Below are 12,513 nucleotides of genomic sequence, written 5' to 3' on the forward strand. Positions count from 1 at the left end.
TAATGTGACCTCACTGGGTTTACCCGTGCCGAGGACACTTAGCAATATACTTTTTATTTAAATATTTTTATATTTGAGAATTGAGAATAAACAAAGAAGACTTAATAAACAGAGATAGTTAACAAAATGTTTATACAGTTTTAAACACTAAGTATTTATGTTTATAATTAATTTATGTAAGTACATCTATATTATTTATATCTATTACAAAACGCACAATGAAATAATAAAAACATGAAATAAGCTATCCATTTGTGGAGCAGTTGATTCAATATTGGTTTGGACGAATGCGACAATCCATTTTACTTCTACCCAGCTCCACTATCCACAAATGCACCTAGGGTTTCCATATGACAGGCGTTTGTGGCAGTTGATAGGCGTTTCTAGACAGGCGAGCGGCGGGAATTGTTCCGAGACAGTCATTTTTATTATCTAAAATTTAGTTTAAATAAGTACCGATATATAATATGTTTTTCAATTCTTTTATTAATTCAATCGCTTGACTGATCTCTGATCATTGAACAAATGATTTCGCTGTAATTTGTGCTCACATAAATTGATTTTAACAGATAATTGTGTGAGAAAAACAAAGGAGTTGACCCAAATCGAGGAAAATGTAGAAAAAAAACAATTTTAACTTTGCGAACGAAAATAACTGCTTCATTAAACAAACGAATCTACAGATTTATGGATTTCTCAAGATGCAGAGAATTTTATTTATTGCCCTAATTGTGATACAAATATTCGATATAATAATGATGAAGTATGACAATATGACGCTTTTAACATCAAATTAAAGCGTTAATATATATAATTTCGTAATTTAATGCTGATTTACATAGATAATAGTTATCCGTATACTTAGTCGCTACCTCCGCCTGAATTCTGTTTAGAGGCGTTGTGATAGTAATAAAAACTTATTTATTAATGTAGGCAAAAAAGCTTGATTTAAAGAGCGACTTAAAGCTTTGAAAGCACCATCTAATTGGTTGGCTTACAAAAAATGAGAGGAAACATTAAAAACATTATTATTTTAAACAGTTTACCAGATTAGAAAACTAACAGGGGACGGCGGGGTGCATTAAGACAATATGTTAAAACGAGAAATACATTTACAGTAGTCTTGGTTATCCGACCTAAACCGGCCGCGGCAAGGTCGGATAAGCGAAAAGGTTGAATAACACGGAATTGTTTTGTTTTATTTTATTTTTTTAAAAGGAAAAAGAAATATTTGCGTTCTTATGATTTACCCAAATATTTTATTTTGAGGGCCATTTTCAACGAGTTGTAAATAGCTCACTATTAGAAAATTGAAATAAAGTTGGAGCAAAGTGGGATTCGAACCACGGACCATTGGTCCGTGAGTCTGAGACACTAGCCACAGGACCACAACCCGATTTTAATATATATGATTATAATGAACGACATTAAAAATGTGTTACATAATTTTATTTGCACGTCGAAAACATTTAAAATATGTACATGTGGCATAACTGAATGTAACGAACGAAAACTCAGCGAAAGAGGTGCGTAAGCACTGAGGACTGAGGACTGTCGCCTGGTGCGCGAGTATAATGCGTGCAGTCACGTAGAGGAAAGGGGCATTGCCTCGGTAGGTCGAATAACTCGGGAGGTCGGATAACCGAGACTCTACTGTACTAAAAAACACACGATAGAATTTATTGTTAAAAGTGCATTAAACAGTTTTTAATGATAATTCTATATTCTATTTTACCATGCTATGAAAAAATAACAATAGGTATTAATTATATATTTACCTTCGTTAATTTATTTTTTTTAAATTGAAGAAGGGTGTCATTCTTTCTATAAAACCTGAGAGGACTTTTCTGATGTGCTGTTTTTTTCCTTTTTTTCATTGGTACATTTTAATATATTTAAAGTTAATAAGTAATTAGAAAATTTTGAATCAAGCAAAATAATTTATTGTACTTAAATATAACATACGCAGTGTATAATAGAGTTTTAGTCCCAACACACGAATAGAAGTGAAATATTGAACTGGCAGATAAAGGATGGAAACAGAATGAACGCGGTTGGAATGCTATTTTTTGAATGACAATGTTACGAACGATGAAATCAGACGAAAGTGCAAATATGAGACAGGTATAATTGATTAAGGAAGGGTCGCTAAGATGGTTTGATCGTGTGCAACAAATGGATGTCCAACGAATGGTAAAATATAAATAGATGGCGATAATAAATAGTAATGTTCGAGGAGAACGATAAAAAAAGACGACGCATGACCAAATAAATTAAAATCACAAGTCTAGTCATGTCAAAGCAGACACATTCGAATACCATGAATGACAACACGTGTGAATGTGAAAAGCTAGGGATAGATGCGTGCGGTGTTCTGTCCTCTCTGCCTATTCCTGCGGAGAAACGGATGATGGTGATAGTAGTGGTAGTAGTGGTAGTATACAATGTGTTGTGTTTTAAGGTTTTTATAGATAGAGGTTTTTTTCAAGATGTATAATTAATTTTATTTAGGAAAGTTTTTGTGTCAATACGCCTCGCTCTCCCCTCAAGAAACCTTTGAAGCAAGAATAGAGATCTTGATGTTAGGTAGGTACCATAAGGAAGGAAAAAACGGGAAAGAAAGGTAATTGGCCAGGAAAAACATTGATAAATGCTGTTATTTACTTAAAAGTTCCAGTTCCCGTAAAAAACGATTCATCAAAAAACAAAATAATAATGACACGCTAATGCTAAATATCCATAATGTGCAAAAAAGTCACTGCTCTAATTCGTGTTCGCTTTATAGAAGTTTTCTTTTTACTAAATTTTTTACTGAAATCTTTGAACTATTACAAATTGTTTCGATCTCATCATGAAATGTCAAGGAAATTACAAAACTAACTTTCTGTTTCAACCCTTCTTCTCTTACTTATAAATGTTGAAAAAATTTACTTAGTAACTCGAACGCACTTTGCGTTAGAAAGAATGTTGCTTTTATCATAATATATACATTTAGTTAGAAATTATGACTTTATTCTAGGAGAATTAGCCCAAATCATAAATTTAATTAGTGCTCCAGCGGTGAGTATCACGGCCGGATGGCTGTTCGGTTTGACAGTTTTATGTGCGGGTTCCTATCTTTTATGGCGACAATCTCAACATGACATATTTTATTGTTTTCAGGATTTATTATTAGTTATTATACTGAAATAGAGAAACAGTTATAATTAAATAATGAAATTGTGAAAGCGATATGATGTCAGAAGTAAATTATTAAGTGATAATTATAAACTCTTCCGGGCCTAAGGTGGGTATCTAGGGTATATTAGCATTGAGTAGCATATTTTTTCAATATTTTTTTTGTTAATCATCGTAATAATTTTAATGTTCGCATAATCCTACTCCATAATGCAGAATGAATCAAAATGATTTTTGTTAAAATCTACAAATCATTTCAACAATAATTTACATTTGTCTTTGCTTTCCTACCACGCAAACAGCAAATATTACAATTAATTAATTAACTTATTTTATTTATTATTTTTTTTCCCTTATAAATAAAGATTAATAATAAAATAATGTGACCTCACTGGGGTTACCCGTGCCGAGGACACTTAACAATATACTTTTAAAAATATTTTTACATTTGAGAATAAACATAGAAGATTTAATATACAGAGATAAAATAATCACAAAAATCAGGATTTCGTGCTTTACATTTAACATGCATTATCTAATCCCTCGCCATACCACCACGCTAATGGGTAACATGATATTTGATCAGTGCTGTTTAACGTGTAGCAGTGAAAGCAGCGCAATGACATGTACACCATACTCTCGAAACAATATTTTATGGAAAAATGTTTGAATTTCGCTGAAAACTCGAAATATTAAAAAGCGGTTTTAAAAATTCTACCATGGCCATCATAACGATTTTTCAAAAGTCATATTTATAGCATTTTGGCTGGGGTATTTCTGTTACCCCCCTTTAAGAACTCGCAGATTTTTTTTTCACCTTCAGGCTCAAACAGGTTAATGCATGCTTGAAAAACTAGAAATGCCATAAGATATAAAAAACTAATCAAACAAAACTGCTAAAAGCATTGGGTATATTAGGTACTAGGTACTGCACACATGGCAAAGACACTTAAAATCCTTTACTGTACATTAGTGCGAAGCAACTTAGAATATGCATCACAAATATGGAATCCTATGTACAATGTGCAGATATCACGCATTGAAAATATTTAAAAAAAATCGTAAAGTTCATGTGCTTCCGGTTGAAACTTGAGTTTAAATTCGACCAGTATATTCATATATGTAAAAAACATCACCTCTTCAAAAACGTCGTGAAATAGCGGATATAATTAATTTACTAAAAATTGCCTCTGGTTCAATTTACTGTCCTGAACTACTATGCAAACTTTCTATCAATGTTCCTTCCAAAGTTTTAAGAAATAATCCTCTTCTTCACATACCTCTTGTTTCATCTAATTATAGGCAAAATTCATATTTATGTTGAACTTTTAATCATTTTAATGTAATAAATAAATCATTTAACATATATTTATTTGCAAATGATCTTAATGACGTACGGCGTTTGCTTTCGAAATAATTCATAGTATTTTTTGTTTTCTTTTGAATTTACATTTAATTACTATTCATTTTATGTTCGAGAATCTTTTTTAACTTACTGTGATGCTACTTGTGAAAACCTGTAATTGGCTTATTTGTTATTTGTTTTTTTATATATATAAATATATAAGATAATTATAGCTGTTGGTTATCCAAATAAATAAAATAAAATAAATAAATAACAAACAAAAAAATACATATACAAGAAAAGAGCGAATGAGATTCCCTGGTCGATCCTCGTATTACAAATAATTCGGAGAACGAACATTAAGTTGCGTTATTCCAAGGCGGTTCAATAATCTCCCGCGAATTATCATCAACATGAAAGATCTACAGTTGAAAAAAAAAGAACTTAAGAAATATCTTCCAAATACTTGATAGTGTCTGCTAAAAGAAAATAAAGAAATATGTACAATATGTGTGTGTAAAATAAACCAGTCTTAAAAAAAATGTCCCACCGAAAAGTCTACTAAGCGAAACTAATTGTAACATGTGTTCAACAATACCAAATAAACGTGGTTCTGTAGCACTGAAACTGAAATATGTATTTAATGCAAACATAAATTGAAATATTAAACTGTGACAGAACACCATTTATTTATTTTTATTTATTTATTATTTGTTATTATTTTGCACCACCACAATTAAAATGGACAAAACACATAGACGGACTCACTAAAGTAATGGCATCACTACATAGCCTCTTCTACAAAATTAAAGATTTTATACCAAGAAAGGAAAAAAATATGATGTACGAAGCCTATGTCAAAAGTAAATTGAGTTACGTGATCGCCTTCTGAGGAACTGGCAACAAGACAGACATAACAAGAATACAAAGACAACAAAATAAAATTCTTAAACTAACATACAACCTACCCTACCTGACCTCTACGACTGAACTGTACAAAAAAACACACCAGTTTGACATGAACGACTTGACTAAAATTGAGACCTTAAAAATTGTGCACAAAATAACACTGGGAAACATACAAGACGACGACATAATATTAGTCAAAAATGCTGACATATACAAATGTAACACCAGACAACAACACTATCATATTGAAAAAGCAAAGACAAACACAGTACAGTCAAAAATACTACATAATGGACTTAAACACTACAACGACCTACCTTACTACTTGAAAACTTTTACTGGAGACAAATTTAAAATCAATCTGAAAAAGCACATGATGACTGAACTAACTAGACTAGACGAGACATAAAATGACTAGACAATATTAAATTTCTAATGTAACCCTAACGGGTTTTTTTAAATTGTAAATAAATAATAAAAAAAAAACAGGCCAGGAGGCCTAATTACAGTGGTGATTTACATCGCGGAACACCCAGGCTTCAGAAAAATCACCTTTTATTTTTTGTGTTCTCACCGGGAATCGAACCCGGAACCTTCCGTGTGTGAGTCAAGCGTCTTGACCACTACACCACGGAGTTAAAAAAATAAATATTTTTCAAACAAAAACAACAATCAAGTTCAGCAAGCATGCAATTCATCAGCAGATTCTTATACATGTATATTTTAAAATACATTATTAACAACATATATATATTACAGTTCTTCTTCTTCATTCCCTTTCCGCACCTAAAGGTGCATATAGCACTGCATTAAAAAACCAGTCGCAGCGTATCATGATCATTCTTGTAACATGAACGAAATATGGTCATATGAAGGTATATATGCAGAAAGCAGCCGGGCATAGAAACGTGAAACTGAGATAATAGCACCTTTGTGAGAAGAGAGGATTATCTACACTTGAGTTGGAATGTTTTTGACTTTAATAAATGATTAACAATGAATACGTTAGTTTTTTTGGCATAACAAAGAAGAAGCTTATTATGTGTTTGAACAATGTAAATGAATTTTAAAGTACCGTAAGATTTTTGTAGTCCGTTGGTGTTTTCTGCAAATTGAGAAATTCCGTTTTTGTGATCGACACTATTTTCAGAAGGTGATTTTTACAGTTTTTTGTATAAAAGCGGTCTGGCTGTTTTTAGCAGAACATATAATTGATCTTTTTGCACCCGATAACACCAATATCTATTTTTTTTTAATTTTAATTGTGGACAGGCTGCTTTCTGCATAACTACGTTCAGATATTATTAATATTTAAAGCGTTAACTTTGTGGTTAAATATTTCACGAAATGTTATTAATATTTGTATATTACCACTTACCGACTTGTATTATGTTTACAGGTTTCGAGACGTACTCGTCTCTTTTAAATATTAATAATATTTTATCAGCAAGTACGGCTTTAAAAGCAAAACATTATAAAAAAAACTATCAATTAAGTTTTACAACAGAGAAGAATAACATTCAAGAGAAGGTAATATAGAAGTCTAGGCATCTACAGGGCTTATGAATTTCTATACTTCTTTATGGACCAGGTAATTTATCAACAATATTTTGAGTTTGTCCAATATTTTGTAGACAAGGACTGGATTCAACTCCCTGGGGAGCTGATTATATTAACATTTTACAATAAGGTAATTGAAAAAATAATATTTTCAGGTGTTGCCTAGTATGTAGGTGAAATAATTAAATTAGATGAATCTCACCCACATAAATAAAAGTTTCAGCTCTTTTTTTATTTTTTATTTTATTTTTTGCACCACAACAGGCCAGGAGGCCCAATTACAGCGGTGAATTACATCACAGAACACCCAGGCTTGAGAAAATTCACATTTAATTTTTGTGTTCTCACCGGGAATCGAACCCGGAACCTTCCGTCTGTGAGTCAAGCGTCTTGACCACTACACCACGGAGGCCGCCAAACTTCACAAACATCAACAGATGAAAGAATTTAAGGAATATAGATGTTCAAATGTAGGCAGAATGGTGAATGTTACACAGTGTGTAAAGTGGCCACTTAAACCAGCCATTGACAGGTCATAAGCCCTGTAGATGCCTAGACTTCTATATTACCTTCTCTTGAATGTTCTTCATCTCTGTTGTAAAATGTTAATATAAACAGCTCCCCAGGGAGTTGAATCCAGTCCTTGTCTACAAAAATTTGGACAAACTCAAAATATTGTTAACAATTAAGTGTTTAATTGGTGTTCCGACGAAGAGACGGGTACGTATTGTAACTGATAGACATAGAAAAGTTTGTAAGTGGTTATGTATAAATATTTAATAACATTTAGTCAAAGATGATCAGTCTTACGCTTCAGGTACCAGTCCAGGGATTATAAAATATTCTAGTGTTAAAACACCGCTTTAAATTGTATGCCTGGATGGTATACATCTTTGAGTAGTTGTAGCAATTTGATAATATAATATTGTAAAGTTTGAGTAAAATTAATACTAGTTTCGCTTGATAACCCCCAGGAAGCATATTTCGTATAATTGATTCTGAAAGAGATAAATAAATAATTCGTCAAGTGTTAAACAGATAAAAGTAAAATAAACACGCCCTGAGTTTCCGCAAATATCACAAGTAAAATAATTTGCTGGCACGTTTAATTCGCATCTCTGTAAAGCTTCATCAGCGTTCTACCTCATCGTCTATCCACACACACGTCTTTGAATCTGTTACAACTTTATCACTTGAAAAATGAATAAATTATAGATACTGGTTACATTTAATATGAGTTTGCTACTAGGAGACAATAAAATGAAGTACATTGCCGCTGAACACAAGCAGTTAGCCATTTGGGCTCTATCAGGAAGCAGCTATTGTCGCTAATGGTTGAAGTGTCTATCATTCCTCACTTTATATTCATCTCAGCAATAGTTTAATACTGTCCTATGTATTATTAATGCTCATTTATCTTTCGTGCGCCATAATTTATTAATACCATTATAAATAACATTGGTACATTCGCCATATTTGCTTTTTACAAATGGGTTTTAAGTATTAAATTATTTAATATAACACTTAACAGATAACCACAAAAACTTGCACAGTAAATAAGAAATAATTTATACTTTTTTTGAAATATAAAAGCGCTGCATGTCTAGAGCGAAAAAAGGTTCACGGAAGAAAAAAAAATACAGGGAATATTCCCGTCGGATCTTAATTTCGTGAATGCAAAATTACATACATTATTTATTTATGTGTTTTATTTATTTTATTTTATTTAGGAAACCAACAGTTCTACAAACATTTATAGTAAGCAAACCGATATAGTGTATACACTCAGAACCAATAACAAATTTCCACAAAGTGTACAAACTTAGTAAAGAAAATACAATACATGTTATACAAATACAAAAAAGTTTATGCATTGAAAATGTTATTCTCATGGATATATTATTTAATAGTAAAAAAAAATACTTTCTTTATTTAAAAGGAACGCCGAGTTATTGTTAATTGGGCGGGATAAGAACAAGGATGCATGAAGAGAGGATAAGGAGGGGAAGGGAGATGTACATATTTATTAACATTATAATGTCTACTAAGTGACATAATGCATTTTCTGTCTGTCTTTAAATCTGACAGAATTGTGTTTGTGTAGTCTATGTCTTTACTTTAAATTTTGTATTGTAAACTGAAAGAGTCTGAAAGTTATTATAGGGAGATAACGAAATTTAACCAAATATTGCACGCAACTACACTGGCTCAGTATCAGGCATAGAAGGAACATTCACATTCTATCATTTCTTCACAATATTTTAAATAATCCCCCTTCGCCTGTTTATCTGAGAGAGCTCTTCCAACCTTTATCACAACACGGACTATCTCTTCGTTCTAGTAACCAGAGAACCCTTTTAATACCCTGTCATAGCTCTAATTTCCTTGCCTCCTCTTTCACAGTAGTAGCCGCTCGATTGTGGAATAATCTACCCACTAATGTTAGAGACGCATTACATTTAAATCAAGATTGAAATGTTACTATCTAAATATTTAAATTGTTCCTTTATCCTTTTTATTTCATTCCCATCCCCTCTACTCTCTTCATGGTGTAGTGTTATTTTTTTAAATTCATAGTATAGTGTTAATTTTTTTGCATTCTTATTTTGATAATATTTGTTTGTAATTTTTATTTTTATTATTTAATTTTTTTTTAATAAAAAAGAAATATTTGCGTTCTTATGATTTACCCAAATATTTAATTTTGAGGGCCATTCTCAACGAGTTGTAAATAAATCACTATTAGAAAATGGAATCAAGTTGGGGTAGAGTGGGATTCGAACCACGGATCTTTGGTCTGTGAGTCCGAGACACTAGCCACGGGACCACAACCCGACACTTACACGGACATATTAAATCTTACATTTAAAATTGTAAGATTTAATATGTCCATGTACTTATAATTTTCTCAAACTTAACGGTTTAGGTAGGCAGGAAGAAATTGCCTTAAGGCAATATGCCCGCCCTTATATGTATATAAATTGTATATGTATATACAGTGTTAAATAAATAAATAATTTTGGTTCTAGGTCCGTATTCTACTAGGAAGTTAAAATTTATCTACAAATTAAAATTAAGTTTTCTGTATGAGAAGTAGAATATACATTTTTTTTTTAAAATTGTTTAATTACAGGTTACCGGCGAAGATACTTTGAATTTTTATAAAAATACACACATTTTCGTACATAAATATCGATGTTAGTCTCTACCGGCTCGATATGTATCAATGAAGATAGCGTTCATAATCGCGGCGTTGGAACTTGGCAGTCGTGTAAGTGGAAAAATAGAAAAAACACACGATTAAAATCTACTTTCTTTTTCCGACAGATTTAGTAGTGGAACAGTAATTTCTACACACGAGCGACAAACAGGGCGCAGATGTCTAGAATAATGTAACTGGACGTGTATCCGGGGTCTAATATTCAAGTTTGTCGGCCTCGTGATGTAATGGTCAGCACGTTTGCCTACAATGCAAACGGTTTCAGGTCCTTGCATGCATTTTTCAAGATGATTGCACCTTGTAACCGCGCAAAAACTGAAAGTAATATTGTTTTCTCATAGTGTGAATCGTAATTAAAACTTATATACAAAAAATACCTATTCTACAAATAAATTTTAGTTGAACAAATTTCTGAAAAAATTGAAATTTAACACGGCCCTAAAAGAGTCCTGATTTGAACCCAATCAAGAACCTGTAACATGTAATGGCGATGTAAATGAAAAAAAAAAAACAAAATCTCTGTTAAATAAAAACCTAAAAGAAATCATTGAAAAAAAAGGTGTCCTTTTTTGACAACGACTATCTCCAAAATTTAATAAATTGAGGTGATAAAACAAAATGGAGGGCCCTCCAAATATTAATAATTAATATTTCTCATTAACAAGTGAAACGTATTTGTTAAAATTAGTATTTTTTATTTAAATTCAATTATGTGAGAATTTAAAAAAAATATATGGATTTCTTAACAAAAAACGCATTTTTATAAAAATCCAAGAAAAAAACTTTTTAGCGCAATAAAGATATTTTTTTTGTTGACAGTAAGAAACCAATAAAATTTAAAATTATCAAAAATATAAGAAAAAAAAATTTATAGGTAAAAACATTTTTATGCCCGCTACTATAATATGTAAGGCAAGGTAAGGTAAGATAAGGCAGGGTTGGTTTTTTATTTATTGGAAATGTATATAATGAAGAAAGATCATAAAATATAATGTTTTTAATTATTTTTTTTTCTAAATTTAAATTATTTTTATATTTCCAAATTACTTATGTTTGTACAAAAAAATAATGTTAAACTTTAATTTTATGCGAATGAAAACAATGATTAGTATCTATAAAGTGATTTGCGAATTCGTAGAAGCTATTACTAGAATGACCTGTATAACACTGTTGCAAAATATATATATATATATTATATATATATATATATTTACACATGTTTCAGGGCCAAACTGCAAATCTTCAGGGGAACATTCCTGACGGTGAACGTTAAAAAAATCTTAATATTTTATTCCCAAAAACTTATTTATTTAATTTTTTTTTTTTGTGATTTAAAGTGGGGTAAATATGAAATTTTTAGGATTTACCTACCTTCTACAAACCCCTACCCCTCCTTAGCAATAAAAAAATAGATTGAAAACGTATTTAATTTATAAAACGATACACACCAGACGTGGACAAGGAAGCGGCTGTGTAAAAGAGGGATAAGGGTTTGTGGAAGGGATGGTTGTCCCAAAAAATTAAGATTTACCCCGAGAAATTAAAAGTTAGTAAAAATTACATACATGAAAGAAATTTTTTTTTGGAAAAACATTGATAGGATTTAAAAAAAAGTTTACTATCAGAAATGTTCCCCCGAAGTTTCGCGATCTGGCCCTGAAACACCGTGTATACATTTGTTTATAAAAGGTATTTGTGTCGTGTATACAAATAAAATAAAATGGTGATGTTGAATGTTTTTTGTCATGCCATAATATATCGTAATACTTTATGACAGGTAACAACGAACTTATATAATAAATTACAATGTAAAGTACTTACGCGTAGTTTTCTTTTGTCGAGATTTCCGAAGCAACAAATTTTAGGAAAAACCATTATAAATAATCACAAATTTGAATACCAGGAAAAAAAATATGAATGAAATACCTGGGAATCTATTTTGGAAAATATTCAACTGATTTATGGATGGCATAATGATAAGAAAATCAATTCCCGTAAGTGCTCTAAGATATTTTCAAACAAATAAACCATCACGTCGTTTTCCCGTAAGGATAAGCAGGCAGAGTCTTTTCAATGCTATATCACTCTGTCTTTTCATTGCTTTTAACTTGTCTGCATTCATTTACCTTCTTATGTACGCACGACGATTTTTCTGACTTTTGACATGTCCAACTTCAAGTATTTATTGAATTTAGTAATGCCGTCTCGATGCCACTCCGAAGTGAGGGAAATAACTAATAAAGACTCGGGCAATATCTGAATGAAATTGCATACGGCACAATAAACACATGCGGATTGAAAA

At 31.3% G+C, this 12,513-nt stretch overlaps 1 protein-coding gene across 1 annotated transcript in view; it reads right to left on the minus strand.

The window, feature by feature from the left end:
- LOC148279551 (monocarboxylate transporter 12-like) overlaps positions 1 to 12,513 on the minus strand; it is a gene marked incomplete at its 5' end in the record, with an annotated part of 69,718 nt that overhangs the window by 43,806 nt on the left and 13,399 nt on the right. The window lies entirely within an intron of this gene.

The sequence above is a fragment of the Micrasema longulum genome, unplaced genomic scaffold (genome assembly GCF_059751315.1).
Source record: "Micrasema longulum isolate JH-2025_06_02 unplaced genomic scaffold, ASM5975131v1 h1tg000704l, whole genome shotgun sequence".
NCBI classification, from domain to species: domain Eukaryota; kingdom Metazoa; phylum Arthropoda; class Insecta; order Trichoptera; family Brachycentridae; genus Micrasema; species Micrasema longulum.